This window comes from Anabrus simplex, chromosome 2, assembly GCF_040414725.1.
Source record: "Anabrus simplex isolate iqAnaSimp1 chromosome 2, ASM4041472v1, whole genome shotgun sequence".
NCBI lineage: Eukaryota > Metazoa > Arthropoda > Insecta > Orthoptera > Tettigoniidae > Anabrus > Anabrus simplex.
The window spans coordinates 242,468,223-242,484,012 of record NC_090266.1 but is presented as its reverse complement, the minus strand read 5'-3'; the positions used below and the strand labels follow the sequence as shown (position 1 = coordinate 242,484,012).

Below are 15,790 nucleotides of genomic sequence, written 5' to 3'. Positions count from 1 at the left end.
ATCGAACCCCCGTCTACTCAGTTGACCTCCCGAGGCTGAGTGGACCCCATTCCAGCCCTCGTACCACTTTTCAAATTTCGTGGCAGAGCCGGAAAACGAACCCGGGCCTCTGGGGGTGGCAGCTAATCACACTAACCACTACACCACAGAGGCGGACAGAAGTATAGTTAATAATTAATAATCGCTATTGGCAAAGAATGCTTTTTTCAAAATTTACCTTTCAGGATCTTTCAGAATCCTACAGAATCGTACGTCTGGGGTATTCTTGTTAAAGGAAGAGTTTAATACGCTGCTTACAACCCTTTTCGTAAAACTCATCTTAAAACAATTTAATGTTTGTTTTTCACGAGGCGTTATTTGTAAACTCCGTAATGTCGAGCAGTGAGAGATTCCTACAGGGGCAGATTCCCTGCAGTCCTGTCGATGAGGAAAATGCATCAAGATTAGCAGCTGTGTATAAGACGGTAGCCAGAGTATGAGAAAGTTCTCTAACACCACTACTCCTACCACTTGGTGGTTTAAAATCACTCGTTTTATTTTCGGGATATCCCGTCAACTCTTTGTAGTAGCAATTTTCCTGCAAGCCAGCGTAGTTTCATGATTAATTCTGTTTCTTGTGCAGGTACAAATTAATGTACATGCTACTACATGGTCCTACTGCAGAAATTCAACAGTAGGATCCTAAATAGTTGATTTGATAGTCTGCGATTGCCTGTTCGTGGTGTATTCCGATTCACTATACGAAATTCTTCTTCTTCTTCTTCTTCTTCTTCTTCTTCTTCTTCTTCTTGGCCTTATCCCAAACACTATGTGTGGCTTAAGCTTAGATTTACGGCCGGATGCCTTTCCTGACCCCAACCCCATGTGGACGGATGTATTCACTATTGCTTGTTTCTGTAGTGGTTTGATACTATGATATATTGTGTGTAAGTAAGATGTGTATTAACACGAACACGAAAACAGAGTCCCCGATCTATAGGAATTAACCAAACGGGATTAAAATCCCCGACCTGCCCGGGAATCGAGCCCAGGGCCCTCTCAACCGAAGGCCACTTCGCTGACCATTCAATCAAGGAGCCAGATATCCACTGTAACAAACTAAGGTAAATATCAGTTTATTTTAAGAACAACGTATGAGTATGTGTTATGTCCGACTCCTTGTTGAAAGGTCAGCGTTGAGGCCTTTGGGTCAGAAGGTCCCGGTTTGATTCCCGGCAGGGTCGGGGATTATAATCGCGTCTGATTAATTCTTCTGGCTCGGGGAGTTGGTGTTTGAGGTCGTCCCAACACTCTTCATATTCAGATAACATACCACACTACCAACCACCACAGAATCACGTAAGAGTGGTTACATCTCTCCACATAGATTTTGTGTCAGGAAGGGCATCCGGCCATAAAACAGGGCCAAATCCAACTGTGCTACACACTTCGCACTTGCGATCCCACAGGTCTGGGGGGAGCGGTAGAAGTAGAATAATAAAATAATAATAATAATAATAATAATGCCGCCTCTGTGGTGTAGTGGTTAGTGTGATTAGCTGCCACCCCCGGAGGTCCGGGTTCGATTCCCGGCTCTGCCACGAAATTTGAAAAGTGGCACGAGGGCTGGAACGGGGTCCACTCAGCCTCGGGAGGTCAACTGAGTAGAGGTGGGTTCGATTCCCACCTCAGCCATCCTCGAAGTGGTTTTCCGTGGTTTCCCACTTCTCCTCCCGGCGAATGCCGGGATGGTACCTAACTTAAGGCCACGGCCGCTTCCTTCCCTCATCCTTGTCTATCCCTTCCAATCTTCCCATCCCCCTACAAGGCCCCTGTTCACCATAGCAGGTGAGGCCGCCTGGGCGAGGTACTGGTCATACTCCCCAGTTGTATCCCCCGACCAAGAGTCTGAAGCTCCAGGACACTGCCCTTGAGGCGGTAGAGGTGGGATCCCTCGCTGAGTCCGAGGGAAAAGCCGAACCTGGAGGGTAAACAGATGATGATAATAATAATAATAATAATAATAATAATAATAATAATAATAATAATAATAATAATAATAATGTGTTATCCTATTTTATGAACAATTTTGTTACGGAGGCTTTGACAAGAACTGTATCGTTATTATAAGTGGAGTAGTTGTTCTCTGGCTCGGTAGCTGCTGCGATATGCTGAGACCAGTCGCAACTGTTGCATCCTTGAGGTCCCCGACTTCTTTAGAGATAGGCTGTTGTAATACGTCATATCTTGTAACAGAGAAGTCCCCATGCTATTAAGAGATACTCTGTCTTATCTTTGCATTAATTGGGTCACAACTGCATCCAGTGATTTACTATTTTCGCAGTAGAGTGATTACGGGACAATAAATACCTGTATTCTGGTTGTATGAACGACCAAAAAACGAATTGACCATTCCCTTCCATGCATCTCGACTCACCTAATAAGTTCGGTCTAGATTATATAGGATATTGCAGGGATCTACATTATCTTATCCAAGAGTATCGATGACATATCAATTGCCGAATATTTCTCTTCTCGGACGGATGAACAGTGACACTTCCCATATCATTGCCTATGCCAATTTAAGCAATCAAGGGCGCATTAGAAGACCTTCCATCATCGATCATATGCAACACACATGAATTATTATTATTATTATTATTATTTGCTAGTTGCTTTACGTCGCACCGACACAGATAGGTCTTATGGCGACGATAGGACAGGGAAGGGCTAGGAGTGGGAAGGAAGCGGCCGTGGCCTTAATTAAGGTACAGCCCCAGCATTTGCCTGGTGTGAAAATGGGAAACCACGGAAAACCATCTTCAGGGCTGCCGACAGTGGGGTTTGAACCTACTATCTCCCGAATACTGAATACTGGCCGCACTTAAGCGACTGCAGCTATCGAGCTCGGTTCACACATGAATTAGGTAAGACCTGCAATACCGGTTTCCTCTTCAGAGCGAAAAGTCATGAATTTACTCTGCTTCATATTCTCAATAACTTGTTCCTTCACATTGTACCTATTGCTGTGTAATAACTGAATTCTCGAGCTCGCAGAAAACCTGAGTACTCCCTTCGCAGTTGAAAAAGAATTCTTGAATGTAGGTGGACGTTGCTGGCCCCGTGGTGTAGGGGCAGCGCGCCTGCATCTTACCCGGAGGCCCCGGGTTCAGTTTCCGGCCAGGTCAGGGATTTTTACCTTTTTTACCTGTATCTGGGGGCTGGTGCGAGGTCCACTCAGCCTACGTGATTACATTCGAGGAGCTACTTGAAGGTGAGATGGCGGCCCCGGTCTAGACAGCCAAGAATAACGGCCAAGAGGATTCGTCGTGCTGACCACACCACATGTCGTGATCTGAAGGCCTTCGGGCTAGGCAGCGGTCATTTGGGAGGCCATGGCCCTTCGGGGCTCTTGCGTCATGGGTTTTTTTTAAACTGATAAACGTCGTGTAGAAATGATTGCTCTGCAACAGGGTAGTGTCCGGCTCCATGGTTAGCGCGCTGGCCTTTGGTCACAGGGGTCCCGGGTTCGATTCCCGGCAGGGTCGGGAATTTTAACCATCATTGGTTAATTCCGCTGGCACGGGGGCTGGGTGCATGTGTCGTCTTCATCATCATTTCATCCTCATCAGGACGCGCAGGTTGCCTACGGGAGTCTAATCAAAAGACCTGCACCTGGCGAGCCGAACTTGTCCTCGGACACTCCCGGCACAAAAAGCCATACGCCATTTATTTATTTTTTCTGCAGGGTAGTTTGATTATTGTTTAAAAACGTTGTACGGTCGGGTTAATTGTGTATAATCTAACTTTTCCATATGACTTTCCACATTTTGCAAATGCTACAAGAGCCCAAAACACATTAATCTAAACAATACTTAGGAGCATGCTTGATTTTGATAACCTTACTTCCTCTATCAGCGGTGCTCACGTTGGGCATTTCGTCCCGCGGGCAGGCGGGCGATGAGGCACAGTGACGTTACCGAGCTCGATAGCTGCAGTCGTTTAAATGCGGCCAGTGTCCAGTATTCGGGAGATAGTGGGTTCGAACCCCACTGTCGGCAGCCCTGAAGATGGTTTTCCGTGGCTTCCCATTTTCACACCAGGCAAATGCTGGGGCTGTACCTTAATTAAGGCCACGGCCGTTTCCTACCCACTCCTAGCACCATCGTCGCCATCGTTGCAAATAGCAAGGAAAAAAAAAGAAAAAAAAAGAATCTCCTAGTCACTCTCGATTACTGCGGCGATACGCGAGTTTGAAATGGAGACATAAAATAATGAAATTTTAAATTTACATTGTAAGAAATAAGTTATTTATATTCATTGCAGTTTGTGTATTTTGACCGGATACAATAGAGAGTCCTACAACCTCAAATACTTTTGTAACGTATGTAATGAATTATTTTCACTATTAAATTTTAAGAGGTGCTTTAGCTATTATCGTCGGACGCCTGATAAGTTTTAAATACTATTTTCAAATTCAGTGAACAGGGACATTCAAGTAACACTACAACACTGTGAAAAATCAAGCAGTAAACTTGTTGAATTATGTAAATATAATACTTTTTGCTGAATGAATAAGAGGAATTTTACTTTTTAAGAAATTGATATACTGTCCCATCCAAAGAATCGTAAACCGCAGCTTGTACGTTTAAACCATGTAAAAAGCAAATGCAAAGCAATGTCATCTCCGTACAAGCCATGAAGGCCCTTGGAGGGGTGGAAGATTAAGGCTTCCACTATCCATAACCTCGGCACTTGATGGGGTAGAGTAGTTAGTTTTACGCCCGGCTGCCTTTGCCCCCAGGAATTAACCTGGTACTCATTTTTGGTGTAGGCTGAGTGAACCTCAGGGCCATGTGCACCTCCGGAAGTGGAAATCTCGTTTCTTAAATTTTACGGCTTCCTGACGGGGATTCGAACCCACGTCCTTCCGGAAGAACCGAGCACGCCTTTACCGCCTCGGCCAGGCAGCCCCCTGTTAAAACTATGTACCTATGTAAATTGTAACACAAAAATTATAACGTGTTATTTTCTTTGAATGTATAAATATAAGACAACAAAACTGACTGTCTATATCGAGCGCAGTATAAATCAAACAGGAACATCTTGGAAAGTTCGGTTTCTTTGCAATTATAGCGCTTATATTCATTTCGCTGAGCAGTAGAGGAGAGCTTCGTAATGACAATCGAACGTCACTGCTCCCTTCCTGCAAAGTGCGTTCGCTCTCTCTCTTCACTGTGGCCTATGCTTGCTATGTAAGCTGCCCGTATTTACGTCACGTCAGCCCGACCGTACTGGGCTAGCCTCAACGGGCGCCCAGCTGAGCACCTCTGCTCTACTGTATATCATTTGTTTTTGGGATATGTGTAGGCATCGGGTAGAACTTAGTTCTCATCTACACACACACACACACACACGCGCGCGCTGTGATGATGTAAGCACATGCATATATTTTATTTACGTAATCTGTACGTTGTCTTGTACAGTACATGTTGTCCATTTATCCAATGCACAATATTACTTCACCATATACAGTAAACGCTAACGAGGGACAACAGCTGGTGATAACACGACTGTATAGACTACTGAATTGCGGAAAATATTCTATTCTTTCTCCCAGTTGGTAAATTTTCGGTGAAGGGTCTGGCGACTCCCCACTACACTATTCCAAGACTTTCACGTTCTTGGAAGAATCAGAAATCAAACCTGGATCTACTACACTAGGAAGATGGTTCTCGCTGTCTGAGCTACATTGATCTTTGTGAACTTGACCTTAAAGATGAGAGGAGGTAAGATCTGTTGATAGTGAGTGACGAATTCAAAATAATTACCAAATAGTCTGTTTTCATCTTTATTGCTGATAGTGTCAAGGAGAGTGAACTCTATAGCCTTGTGGCAGACATGTTCTGGAACATATGCTACAGGCGAACCATGACTAGTGAATTTCTTGAATAGCCACATAATAATTATGACTCTTCTAACTTCCGCCTAGGCTACGAGAGAGAGATGATATATCCTTGACTGCATTACTACAGCGAACTGCTCCTCAAGTTTACGTCACTTTTGCTCTTTACCCTACACACTCAGAGAATTTGTATCCAACAGTTAGCATCCTTCATCCAAGATCACGGGAATTCGGCCCGGAACGAATTCCCCGTCAGCGAATCGATTTTAAGACAGGAAAATCCATAACTTCTCATGCCAATAGTACTAGCATGTAAAATAACTCTAGTGTAAATATCCAGTATCAATCCAGGAAAACTATCTCAGCATAGCGATTTCTCAAAACTCATGGGCTAAAATTTGTAGCAAATAGTATCAAAACTCACGACTACAAACTAGTAGCTAAATTAACAGGCTAATGAGCCTTAAAATTCATGACTTCGGACAGCAGTGCCTGAGATAACCGCAGGAGAGATGAGGTGCGCGACGATTCACTCACCAGGCCTCTCCGGAGGCCACTCGCCATTATTATACATTTATGGGGGTACGGAATCGCCTATCTCGCCCATGGTAATCTTGGCAAAATCATGTTTCTCTTTTTGAAGAAACTAAGAAACACACGAATACCAACATTTGCACTTATTTATTAGTACGTCCTGCATGAGTGCAAAACAAGAAACTTCATCTACTTTAAAAAGTTGGAAAGTTATTATTTATTTTTGCTATGCTTCCTGTTATTGTGCAAACAAGTCGGATAAAATCTATTCTACCCTCCCCCCAGCTATAATTTACATTTTCACAAAAAAAGTTTTGTACATTCATTGATGTACATGGTGCATCTGTTGTTCAAGTTTCAAAACTGTCACTCAACTACAAGCTGAGAAAAAGGCACATAACTATGGAAAACATGATGTTTCGAGAAAAACAGCCTTAAACTTAGGGATGTAGTCAATGTCATTCACCAGTGTTCTAATACATCTCAGCTGCATATGATGGCTCATCTGGGTCTTCCTGTTGCTCGAATATCTCTTCCAATTTCCTTTCCGCCTTGCTCCTATTTTGTCTTACCGATACTAGTTTTCATGGAAAATACTTGTAATGTGAAGCGACTATTTTCACAAAAAATAATAGGCTACAGGTCAAAGGAAAATAATTCCAAATGAAGCAGATTTACTGAGGTCAAACTCAGTGAGAAATTTAATTTAAATTACAAACTGTCAGAAAAAGCTTGTCTCGTGCCAGCGTGAAGATGGATGTAAGTCGACCTTACACCATCATAAATTACAATTGATTTCTGATAGAAGGATCGACGGTTAACCTCCTGTGATAGACTAAAACTTGCAATCCAATAAAATTAAGTTACATTAGGAAATTTAAGATTTGCTTACCACAAGAGAAGGCAGAGCTCCCACGGAGCACAGAGCTCCCGAACAACACGTCCGCTCTACGTGATGCCGAAGACAGAATTAAACCACTCTGCGATGCGCTTCCTGAAGGTAGCCTGCGCTGGCTGGTGCAACAGGAAATGGCACGGCAAAATTAATGACCAATAACCGCACAGGAATTACCTTTCGATTAATTTAAACCTATCAAATTTTAAATTTTAATTTGACGCTTGTTGTATTATCCTTGGAAACTTCTTGTAGCTTGTATCTTGTGCAAGTCCCAAAAAAATCGGCACACGCGGTACCGGTGTCCCACAAATTTCTTCGACAAAATTTAATACAGTTTTAAATGATCCAAAATTTACTTGAAGAATGCCAAGTATATAAACTTTTTTTTTGCTAGTTGCTTTACGTCGCACCGACACAGATATGTCTTATGGCGACGATGGGATAGGGAAGGGCTAGGAGTGGGAAGGAAGCTGCCGTGGCCTTAATTAAGGTATAGCCTCAGCATTTGCCTGGTGTGAAAATGGGAAACCACGGAAAACCATAATAAACTCTTGCAGCACACGTCACAAAGGTAATGACGCCGGTGATCACCTGTTGACCTAATGTGGAAATATTCTGCCCAAACAGCTTCTTGCATTTCTCTGTTGTCGCCAGTATTTCTTCTTATGGCTAAACCGTAGTATTTTTTGATGTCGCCTATACTGGAATCTGTCAGTCGTCCATGCCCTCCAATTGATTTACCATCTGTAATCAATCAATCAATCAATCAATCAATCAATCAATCAATCAATCAATCAATCAATCAATCAATCAATCAATCAATCAATCAATCAATCAATCAATCAATCAATCAATCAATCAATCAATCAATCAATCAATCAATCAATCAATCAATCACTACTGATCTGCATTTAGGGCAGTCGGCCAGGTGGCAGATTCAATATCTGTTGTTTCCTAAACTTTTCTTAAATGATTGCAAATGAATTGGACATTTATTGAACATCTCCCTTGATAAATTATTCCAATCCCTAACTCCCCTTCCTATAAACGAAATGTCCTCCTTACTTCAGCCGTCATTAGTGATTTTACTGTCGAAGTAACAATTTTCATTCATTTCCTTTAAGACTTCATTTCCTAATCTAATATTACCTGCGTCACCTTACTTCTCTAGATCTTCTGCAGTCTCAGATAAAATAACAATATCATCGGCAAATCTTAGGGTTTTGATTTCCACTCCTTGGATTGTGATTCCACTTCCAAGTTCTTCTTTGGTTTCCTTTACTGTCTGTTCTATACAAACAATGAAAAGAGGGGGGGGGGGGATTCGGCAGACTGCAACCTTGCTTCATTTGTTTCTGGACTGCTGCTTCTTTCAGAAAGCCCTCGATTCTTAACACTGCAGGCTGATTTTTATACAGATTGTAAATAATTCTTCGTTCTCGATATCTGATCCCGATCACCTTCAGTATCTCAAATAGCTTGGTCCAATCAACATTATCGAATGCCATTTCCAGATCTACGAACACCATATACGTGGGCTTATCCTTAATTTGATCGTCTAAGATCAGACGTAAGGTAAGGACTGCTTCACGTGTTACTATATTTCGTCTGGAGCCAAATTGATCTTCATCGAACTCAGTTTCAATTTGTCTTTCCATTCTTCTGTAATTAATACGACCTATCTGTGTCGGTGCGACGTAAAGCCCCTAGCAAGAAGAAGAAGAAGTAATTAATACGTGTTAACATTTTGCAGGCATGAGATACTAAACTAATGGTGCAGTAATTTTCACACTACCGGGCGAGTTGGCCGTGCGCGTAGAGGCGTGCGGCTGTGAGCTTGCATCCGGGAGATAGTAGGTTCGAATCCCACTATCGGCAGCCCTGAAGATGGTTTTCCGTGGTTTCCCATTTTCACACCAGGCAAATGCTGGGGCTGTACCTTAATTAAAGCCACGGCCGATTCCTTCCAACTCCTAGGCCTTTCCTATCCCATCGTCGCCATAAGGCCTATCTGTGTCGGTGCGACGTAAAGCCCCTAGCAAAAAAAAATGTTCACACTTGTCAACACCGGCTTTCTTGGGAATAGGTATAACAACATTCTGCCGAAAATCGGATGGCACTTATCCTATCTCATATATCTTACACGCTAAAGGGAGTATCCCCGCCATGCTGGTTTCTCCTAAGGCAGTCAGTAATTCTGAGGGAATATCATCAATTACAGGTGCCTTGTTCGTAACTACGTCTCTCAATGCTCTGTTAAATTCTGACCTCAAAATTGGGTCTCCCATTTCATCAGCATCAACAGCCTCTTCTTGTTCCAGAACTTATCATCTACGTCTTTACCTTGATATAACTGTTGTATATGTACCTGCCATCTTTTTGCCTTGTATTCTTTCCCTAGAAGTGGATTTCCATCTGAGCTTTAAATATTCATACATCTACTTTTCCTTTCTCCAAAGGTTCCCTTGATATTCCTGAATGCAGCATATACCATTCCTAGGACAATACAACCTTCAACATCCTAGCACTTCTGCTTCAGCCATTCTTAGCTGCCCTGCACTTTCCGTGTAATTCATTCTTCAATCGCATATATTCTTTTCTGCCCTCTTAATTTTTTTTTCATTCTTGTATTTTCGTCGTTCATCAATCAGGTCTTGTATCTCCTGAATTATCCATTGATTCTTAGCTGACCTTTCCTTTCTTCCTAGCATTTCTCCAGCAGCCCTACTGACCTCATTCTTCACGACGATCCATTCTTCCTCTATTGTCTTTCCTTCAGCCTTTTCGTCTAGTTCTGCAACATGTTCCTTGAAACAATCCCTCATACTATTTTCTTTCAACTTTTCTAGATCTCATCTGCTTGCGTTCCTTCCTTCCTTTAATTTCTTCAACTTCAGATGACCTGTCATGAGTTCATGACCAACAAGTTGTGGTCGGAGTCCTCGTCTGCTCCTGGGAATGTTTTGCAATCTAGCACCTGTTTTCTGAACCTCTGCCTAATCATAATGAAGTCTATTTAATACCTTCCACAGTCTCCAGGACTAGTCCACGTATACAGCCGTCGTTTGTGGTGTTAGAACCAAGTATTACCAAGGACTAAAGTATAATCGGTGCAGAATTCAACCAGCCGACTTATTCTTTCGTTCCTTTGTCCCAATACGAATTTTCCTACTGTATTACCTTCTCTTCCTTGCCCTACCACTGCGTTCCAGTCTCCCTTCGCAGTTTGATTCTCATCACATTTTACATATTGTATTAAATCTTCTATCTCCTCACATGTTATTTCCATTTTTTCATCTTCCTCTGAACTAGTAGGCATATAGACCTGCACTATTGTGGTGGACATTGGCATGGTGTCAATCTTGACAACAAACTCGTTTCACTATACTGGTCAAAGTAGCTTACCCCTTGCCCCATTTTCTTATTCATTATTAAACCAACTCCTGCATTTCCCCTGTTTGATTTTGTGTTGATAATTCTGTAGTCGCCTGATCAAAAATCCTGCTCTTCTTGCCAACGTACTTCACTTAAACCAACTACATCTAACTTTAGTCTATGCATCTCCCTTTTCAAATTTCTAACCTACCACAACGATTCAAACTTCTAACATTCCACGCTGCGACTCGCAGAATGTCAGTATCCATCTTCCTGATGATCGCCCCCTCTCGTGTAGTCTCTAACCGGAGATCCGAACGGGAGACTCTTTTGCCTACCGACTATTTTACCAGGGAGGAAGCCACCATCAATGGATCATTCATACAGAGAGAACTCCATGTTCTCGAGTGGAGTTCTCGAGTGTTAGTTACGGCTGTAGTTTGTCGTTACTTTCAGCCGTGCCGCAGTATCAACACAGCTAAGCCATGTTGAGTATTATTACACGGCCATATCAGTCAATCATCTACACTGCCGCCCTTGAAAATTCCGAAAGGCTGCTAGCCGCCTTTCGATTAACCATCGGTTAATCTCGTCTCTCGACAATAACCCGTGGCGGCTTGTTTGGGAGGCGCTAAGGCGCGAGCCCCCCACGGGGTTCCATTAAATTCGGGAATTTTAATCTTTAATGTTAACAAGGGAAATATTTTACTGTAAGGTTTATTACCAAGGGCACGAGTTGTACTGTGCTGCGGCCCGATGCGCTGCTGGCCCTGCGTAAGAGTGCGCTCTCTTATAGCGGACCGAACACTCCGAGTCTCGTTTGACTGGCCTTGAGGAAGCCAATCAGAGGCACAGTAGAGATGTGCTGTTCTAACGGAGATTCCGGCGCGTTTCTACCACGGCCTATCATGGCAGCCAACGTACCCGAAACATTGGTGATTTGATTTCTATTTAACAGGGGTCAGTTTGTGCCATTTCTCTCCTAAAGCTAGGAGCTATTTTACTGAGGCATTTACCTGAGTTAAATGTGCCGGTATATATTTAAAATAGTCTTGTAATTTTTAAGATTATTAACTAACGAAACGAATAACGACTGTAAATTCTGTCTCCTCGCACTTGACTCATGTTGGTCAAATTCACTGGAGAGCGCGATGTTTAGCTTTGTGTTGATGAATGATCTCGTGAGGTGACTGTGACAAGGTGAAATTAGGAGAAAGGTTGTGATTTATATGTAGGCGTAGTGTTATGTTTGCATGTTACATGAGCATTATTGCTCCGTCCGCTCAATAGTCCAGGATACGGGTCTCCCAATTTCTTATACGAAGTATTTACAAGGTAACATTCCTCCAAAAGCACTTTTGCTCCACCACAACGTTACCGCCTTCAAAAGGCATCATTTAACCATCAAAAGGCAAAGAGCGTCTTTGCTCTATTAAAACTTTACAATAGGACACCTAGTTTCAGAAAGGTCCAAGCCTATCAAAGGCACCACCTACATATTACAATTCAAACAGTATTTACTGTCTTAGACACACAACAATCTGACTACTTGACCTAAAAGAAAGAAATTGAATGATACAGAGGTATCGAATACCCATTCTACCGGGCCTTTGAGGAAAACAAAACACAGGTTGGAATTACTGGCCCAAACTTCAACATGATGCGGAAGCGGACACTTGCACTCCTTGAAATTTCAATTAGAAGCTAAAACCCTAATTGGGCTTATGGGCCGACGTTACAGAGGCTAGTCCTATGCTAAAGAGGTGACAAGATGGAGAAAATTTAAGTTACAAAAGCTACAGACAGAAAAAGGTTATAAAATCATAGACATTTCGAAATCAAGTCGATAGGGAACTCGAGAGGGTGTCACACTCTCTATTTCCGAATTTACGCTAAGTGCTTTTAGGCTTGTTTGAAATTTACAGTAGGAATTTACATTTTAGAAGATTGGGTATTTAAAGTTACATTATAAGTATAAGAAACCTTCCCCTCGAGCTAGCTTTCAGAGGTTTTCACCTAGTTATTAAATGGCTGCCATTACCTTACTGCGCTGGACTGATCGATGAAGGGCAAGACGCCCCCGCCTCCACTATTAGCACACACTCAGAAACAGGACGTTCAAGAAGACAAGGTGGCTCGAAAAATGTCCAGCTTTTATACCAGAGAGGAAGATTCTAGAAAGATCTGGGCTAAAGCCCGACACACCCCCTAATTTTTATTGGATAATTAAATATGCAGAAGAAACCACTGATTGGTTGACAATTAAATACACTAAATTTTCGATTGGCCAGCATCACCAGTTGGCGGGAAGAGATATAAGTATTGACAACTTTAACATACCAAAAACAAAAGATAATCAACTCAGTGTAGTAAACCTAGGAATACAAAATTACTTTATCACTTTAGTAGTGGCATCTGTTGACCAAAGTCCAAACTTCTTGCTCGAGTTGTTTCAAGTTTTAAGCGTAAGATGTCATTTTACAAGGCGCTTGATTTAAATGAACGGGGCGGGTGTTCCCTCGCGGTACAATTATTATTATTATTATTATTATTATTATTATTATTATTATTATTATTATTATTATTATTCATCCTCTGAAGTCCGACTAAGGCCAGAGAAGATGACGATCCAGCTTACTGAGAAATACTCCGCTCGAACTGGCTGATCGAGCACTTCGATAGCTATGTACGAACATCATCGACCAAGGACAAGTGTGCGGACTATTCACACGAAATATGTGAGCTTGATTTACGTAATACCATAACAGATTTGTGGTTAAGGGTCGTTATTTAGCCAAGGGATGGTTTTGACTTAATTTTTAAAATGTTCAACTTTTCGAAATCAGTATTTCTATTCCATATCTGAAATATTTCAAATGGCTCAGGCGGCAGCGCGCCGGCCTCTCACCACAGGGTTCCGTGCTTCAAATCCCGGTCACTCCATGTGAGATTTGTGCTGAAAAAAGCGGAGGCGGGACAGGTTTTTCTTCGGGTACTCCGGGTTTCCCTGTCATAATTCATTCCAGCAACACTCTCCAATCTGTCATTCATTAATCACTGCCCCAGAGGAGTGCGACAGGCTTCCGCAGCCGGCAAAGGTCCTATCCTCGCCGCCAGATGGGGGCTTCATTCATTCCATTCCTGACCCGGTCGAATGACTGGAAACAGGCTGTAGAATTTTCATCTGAAATATTTCAAATACTGTGAGAGATTCAAAAATTAAGATCCTCCTTATATGAACTTATTTTTGACCATAGAAACCCAGCAGGGCATATAGGCCTGGCCTAGAGAATGTCAAAAGACATACCTCCCCAGTACATCGCACTGCATTGTGCTTATCACAAGATGGCTTGCAGTGGGATGGTGGAGACTGTTTTGTTTGAAAGCAACATTGTACTTTCATGCCCTGAAATGATATGACTTTTCCGTTTGTGCCAAAAAAAAAAAAACATAAATTAGCAGAGGGCTAATAGTACAATACAATGTTGCCAGTAACAAAATTTTAGCGAAAATTGGAGATTGCTCCTTTTGATAGCAATAGCCTCAATTGATGTTTTACAATGAATTTATCAGACAGAACATTAACACACGGCAAAGGACAACGATGTTTCAAAATACATTGAACAAAGCCAATCGTGTAGCAATCGTCAATGAACCAAAGTAAATAAATGAAACAAAAAGAAACAATTCATCGGGATTTGAAGACGGGGTGCAAAAGTGCGATGTCGTGGCGAGAGCCACTGTTCCACCGCGTCGCTAATAGGCACGTAAAGCACGTCGTAAATTTCGGCCGTCCTTTTTTCGGAAACGGTCGAGTTTCTACGGATAAGCCGAAACATGTGTTCGCTTATTTCGACCCCTCCTTCACTGAGCGAAATTTCTGATAAATCGGGTTGTTACATTTCGCGGGTTCCCCCTCGTCAGTGAGGAAAGCAACGGGAAGCTACCTCACTCCCCATATCCCTAGTATGCCTCTTCAGTGATGCCTAGGCTATTAATAATTTCGTATGGCTATTTCTAGCCGAGTGCAGCCCTTGTAAGGCAGACCCTCCGATGAGGGTGGGCGGCATCTGCCATATGTATGTAACTGCGTGTTATTGTGGTGGAGGATAGTGTTATGTGTGGTGTGTGAGTTGCAGGGATGTTGGGGACAGCACATACACCCAGCCCCCGGACCATTGGAATTAACCAATGAAGGTTAAAATCCTCGACCCGGCCGGGAATCGAACCCTGGACCCTCTGAACCGAAGGCCAGTACGCTGACCATTCAGCCAACGAGTCGGACGCCTAGGCTATTTATGACACCTGATAGTAAAACTGTTGAGGATGCAAGCAGCCTTCGGGATGAGGACTGAACTTATATTATTATTATTATTATTATTATTGTTATTATTATTATTGTATTTCAAAATCCGTTTACCCTCCAGGATTGGTTTTTCCTTCGGACTCAGCGAGGGATCCCACCTCTACCGCCTCAAGGGCAGTGTCCTGGAACGTGAGACTTTGGGTCGGGGATACAACTGGGAAGGAGGACCACTACCTCGATCAGGCGGCCTCACCTGCTATGCTGAACAGGGACCTTGTGGGTGGCTGGAAAGATTCGAAGGAATAAATAAGGGAACGGGAAGGAAGCGGTCGTGGCCTTAAGTTAGGTACCATACCAGCATTTGCCTAGAGGAGAAGTGGGAAACAACGGAAAAGCACTTCGAGGATTGCTGAGGAGGGAATCGAACCCCTCTCTACTCAGTTGACCTCCCGAGGCCGATTGGACCCCGTTCCAGCCCTCGTACTACTCTTCAAATTACGTGGCAGGGCCGGGAATCGAACCCGGGCATCCAGGGGTGGCAGCTAATCACCCCAACCACTACACGCCGGAGGTGGACTACTTCTTCTTCTTCTTCTTCTTCTTCTTCTTCTTCTTCTTCTTCTTCTTCTTCTTCTTCGACGAATAACCATTTTGAGAGTACGATCAATCAACTTTGGTTACTTTTCTTTGCATTTAACTTTCTTCGTGTCCTAACTTCCTTCATTTTCTGAGAATATTGTTCCTTTTCCTCTTGAGTCCATTTTCTTCCAGTTGTTAATTTCTTTCTCACCTG

General features: G+C 42.9%; 1 protein-coding gene across 1 annotated transcript in view; it reads right to left on the bottom strand.

Moving 5' to 3' along the window:
- DMAP1 (DNA methyltransferase 1 associated protein 1) overlaps positions 1–7,367 on the bottom strand; it is a 308,165-nt gene extending 300,798 nt beyond the window's left edge. The window contains exon 1 of the mRNA XM_067140531.2: positions 7,311–7,367. The gene's annotated coding sequence lies outside the window, so the exon portion shown is untranslated. The remainder of the gene's footprint in view (positions 1–7,310) is intronic.
- Between the last annotated feature and the right edge of the window lie 8,423 nt (positions 7,368–15,790).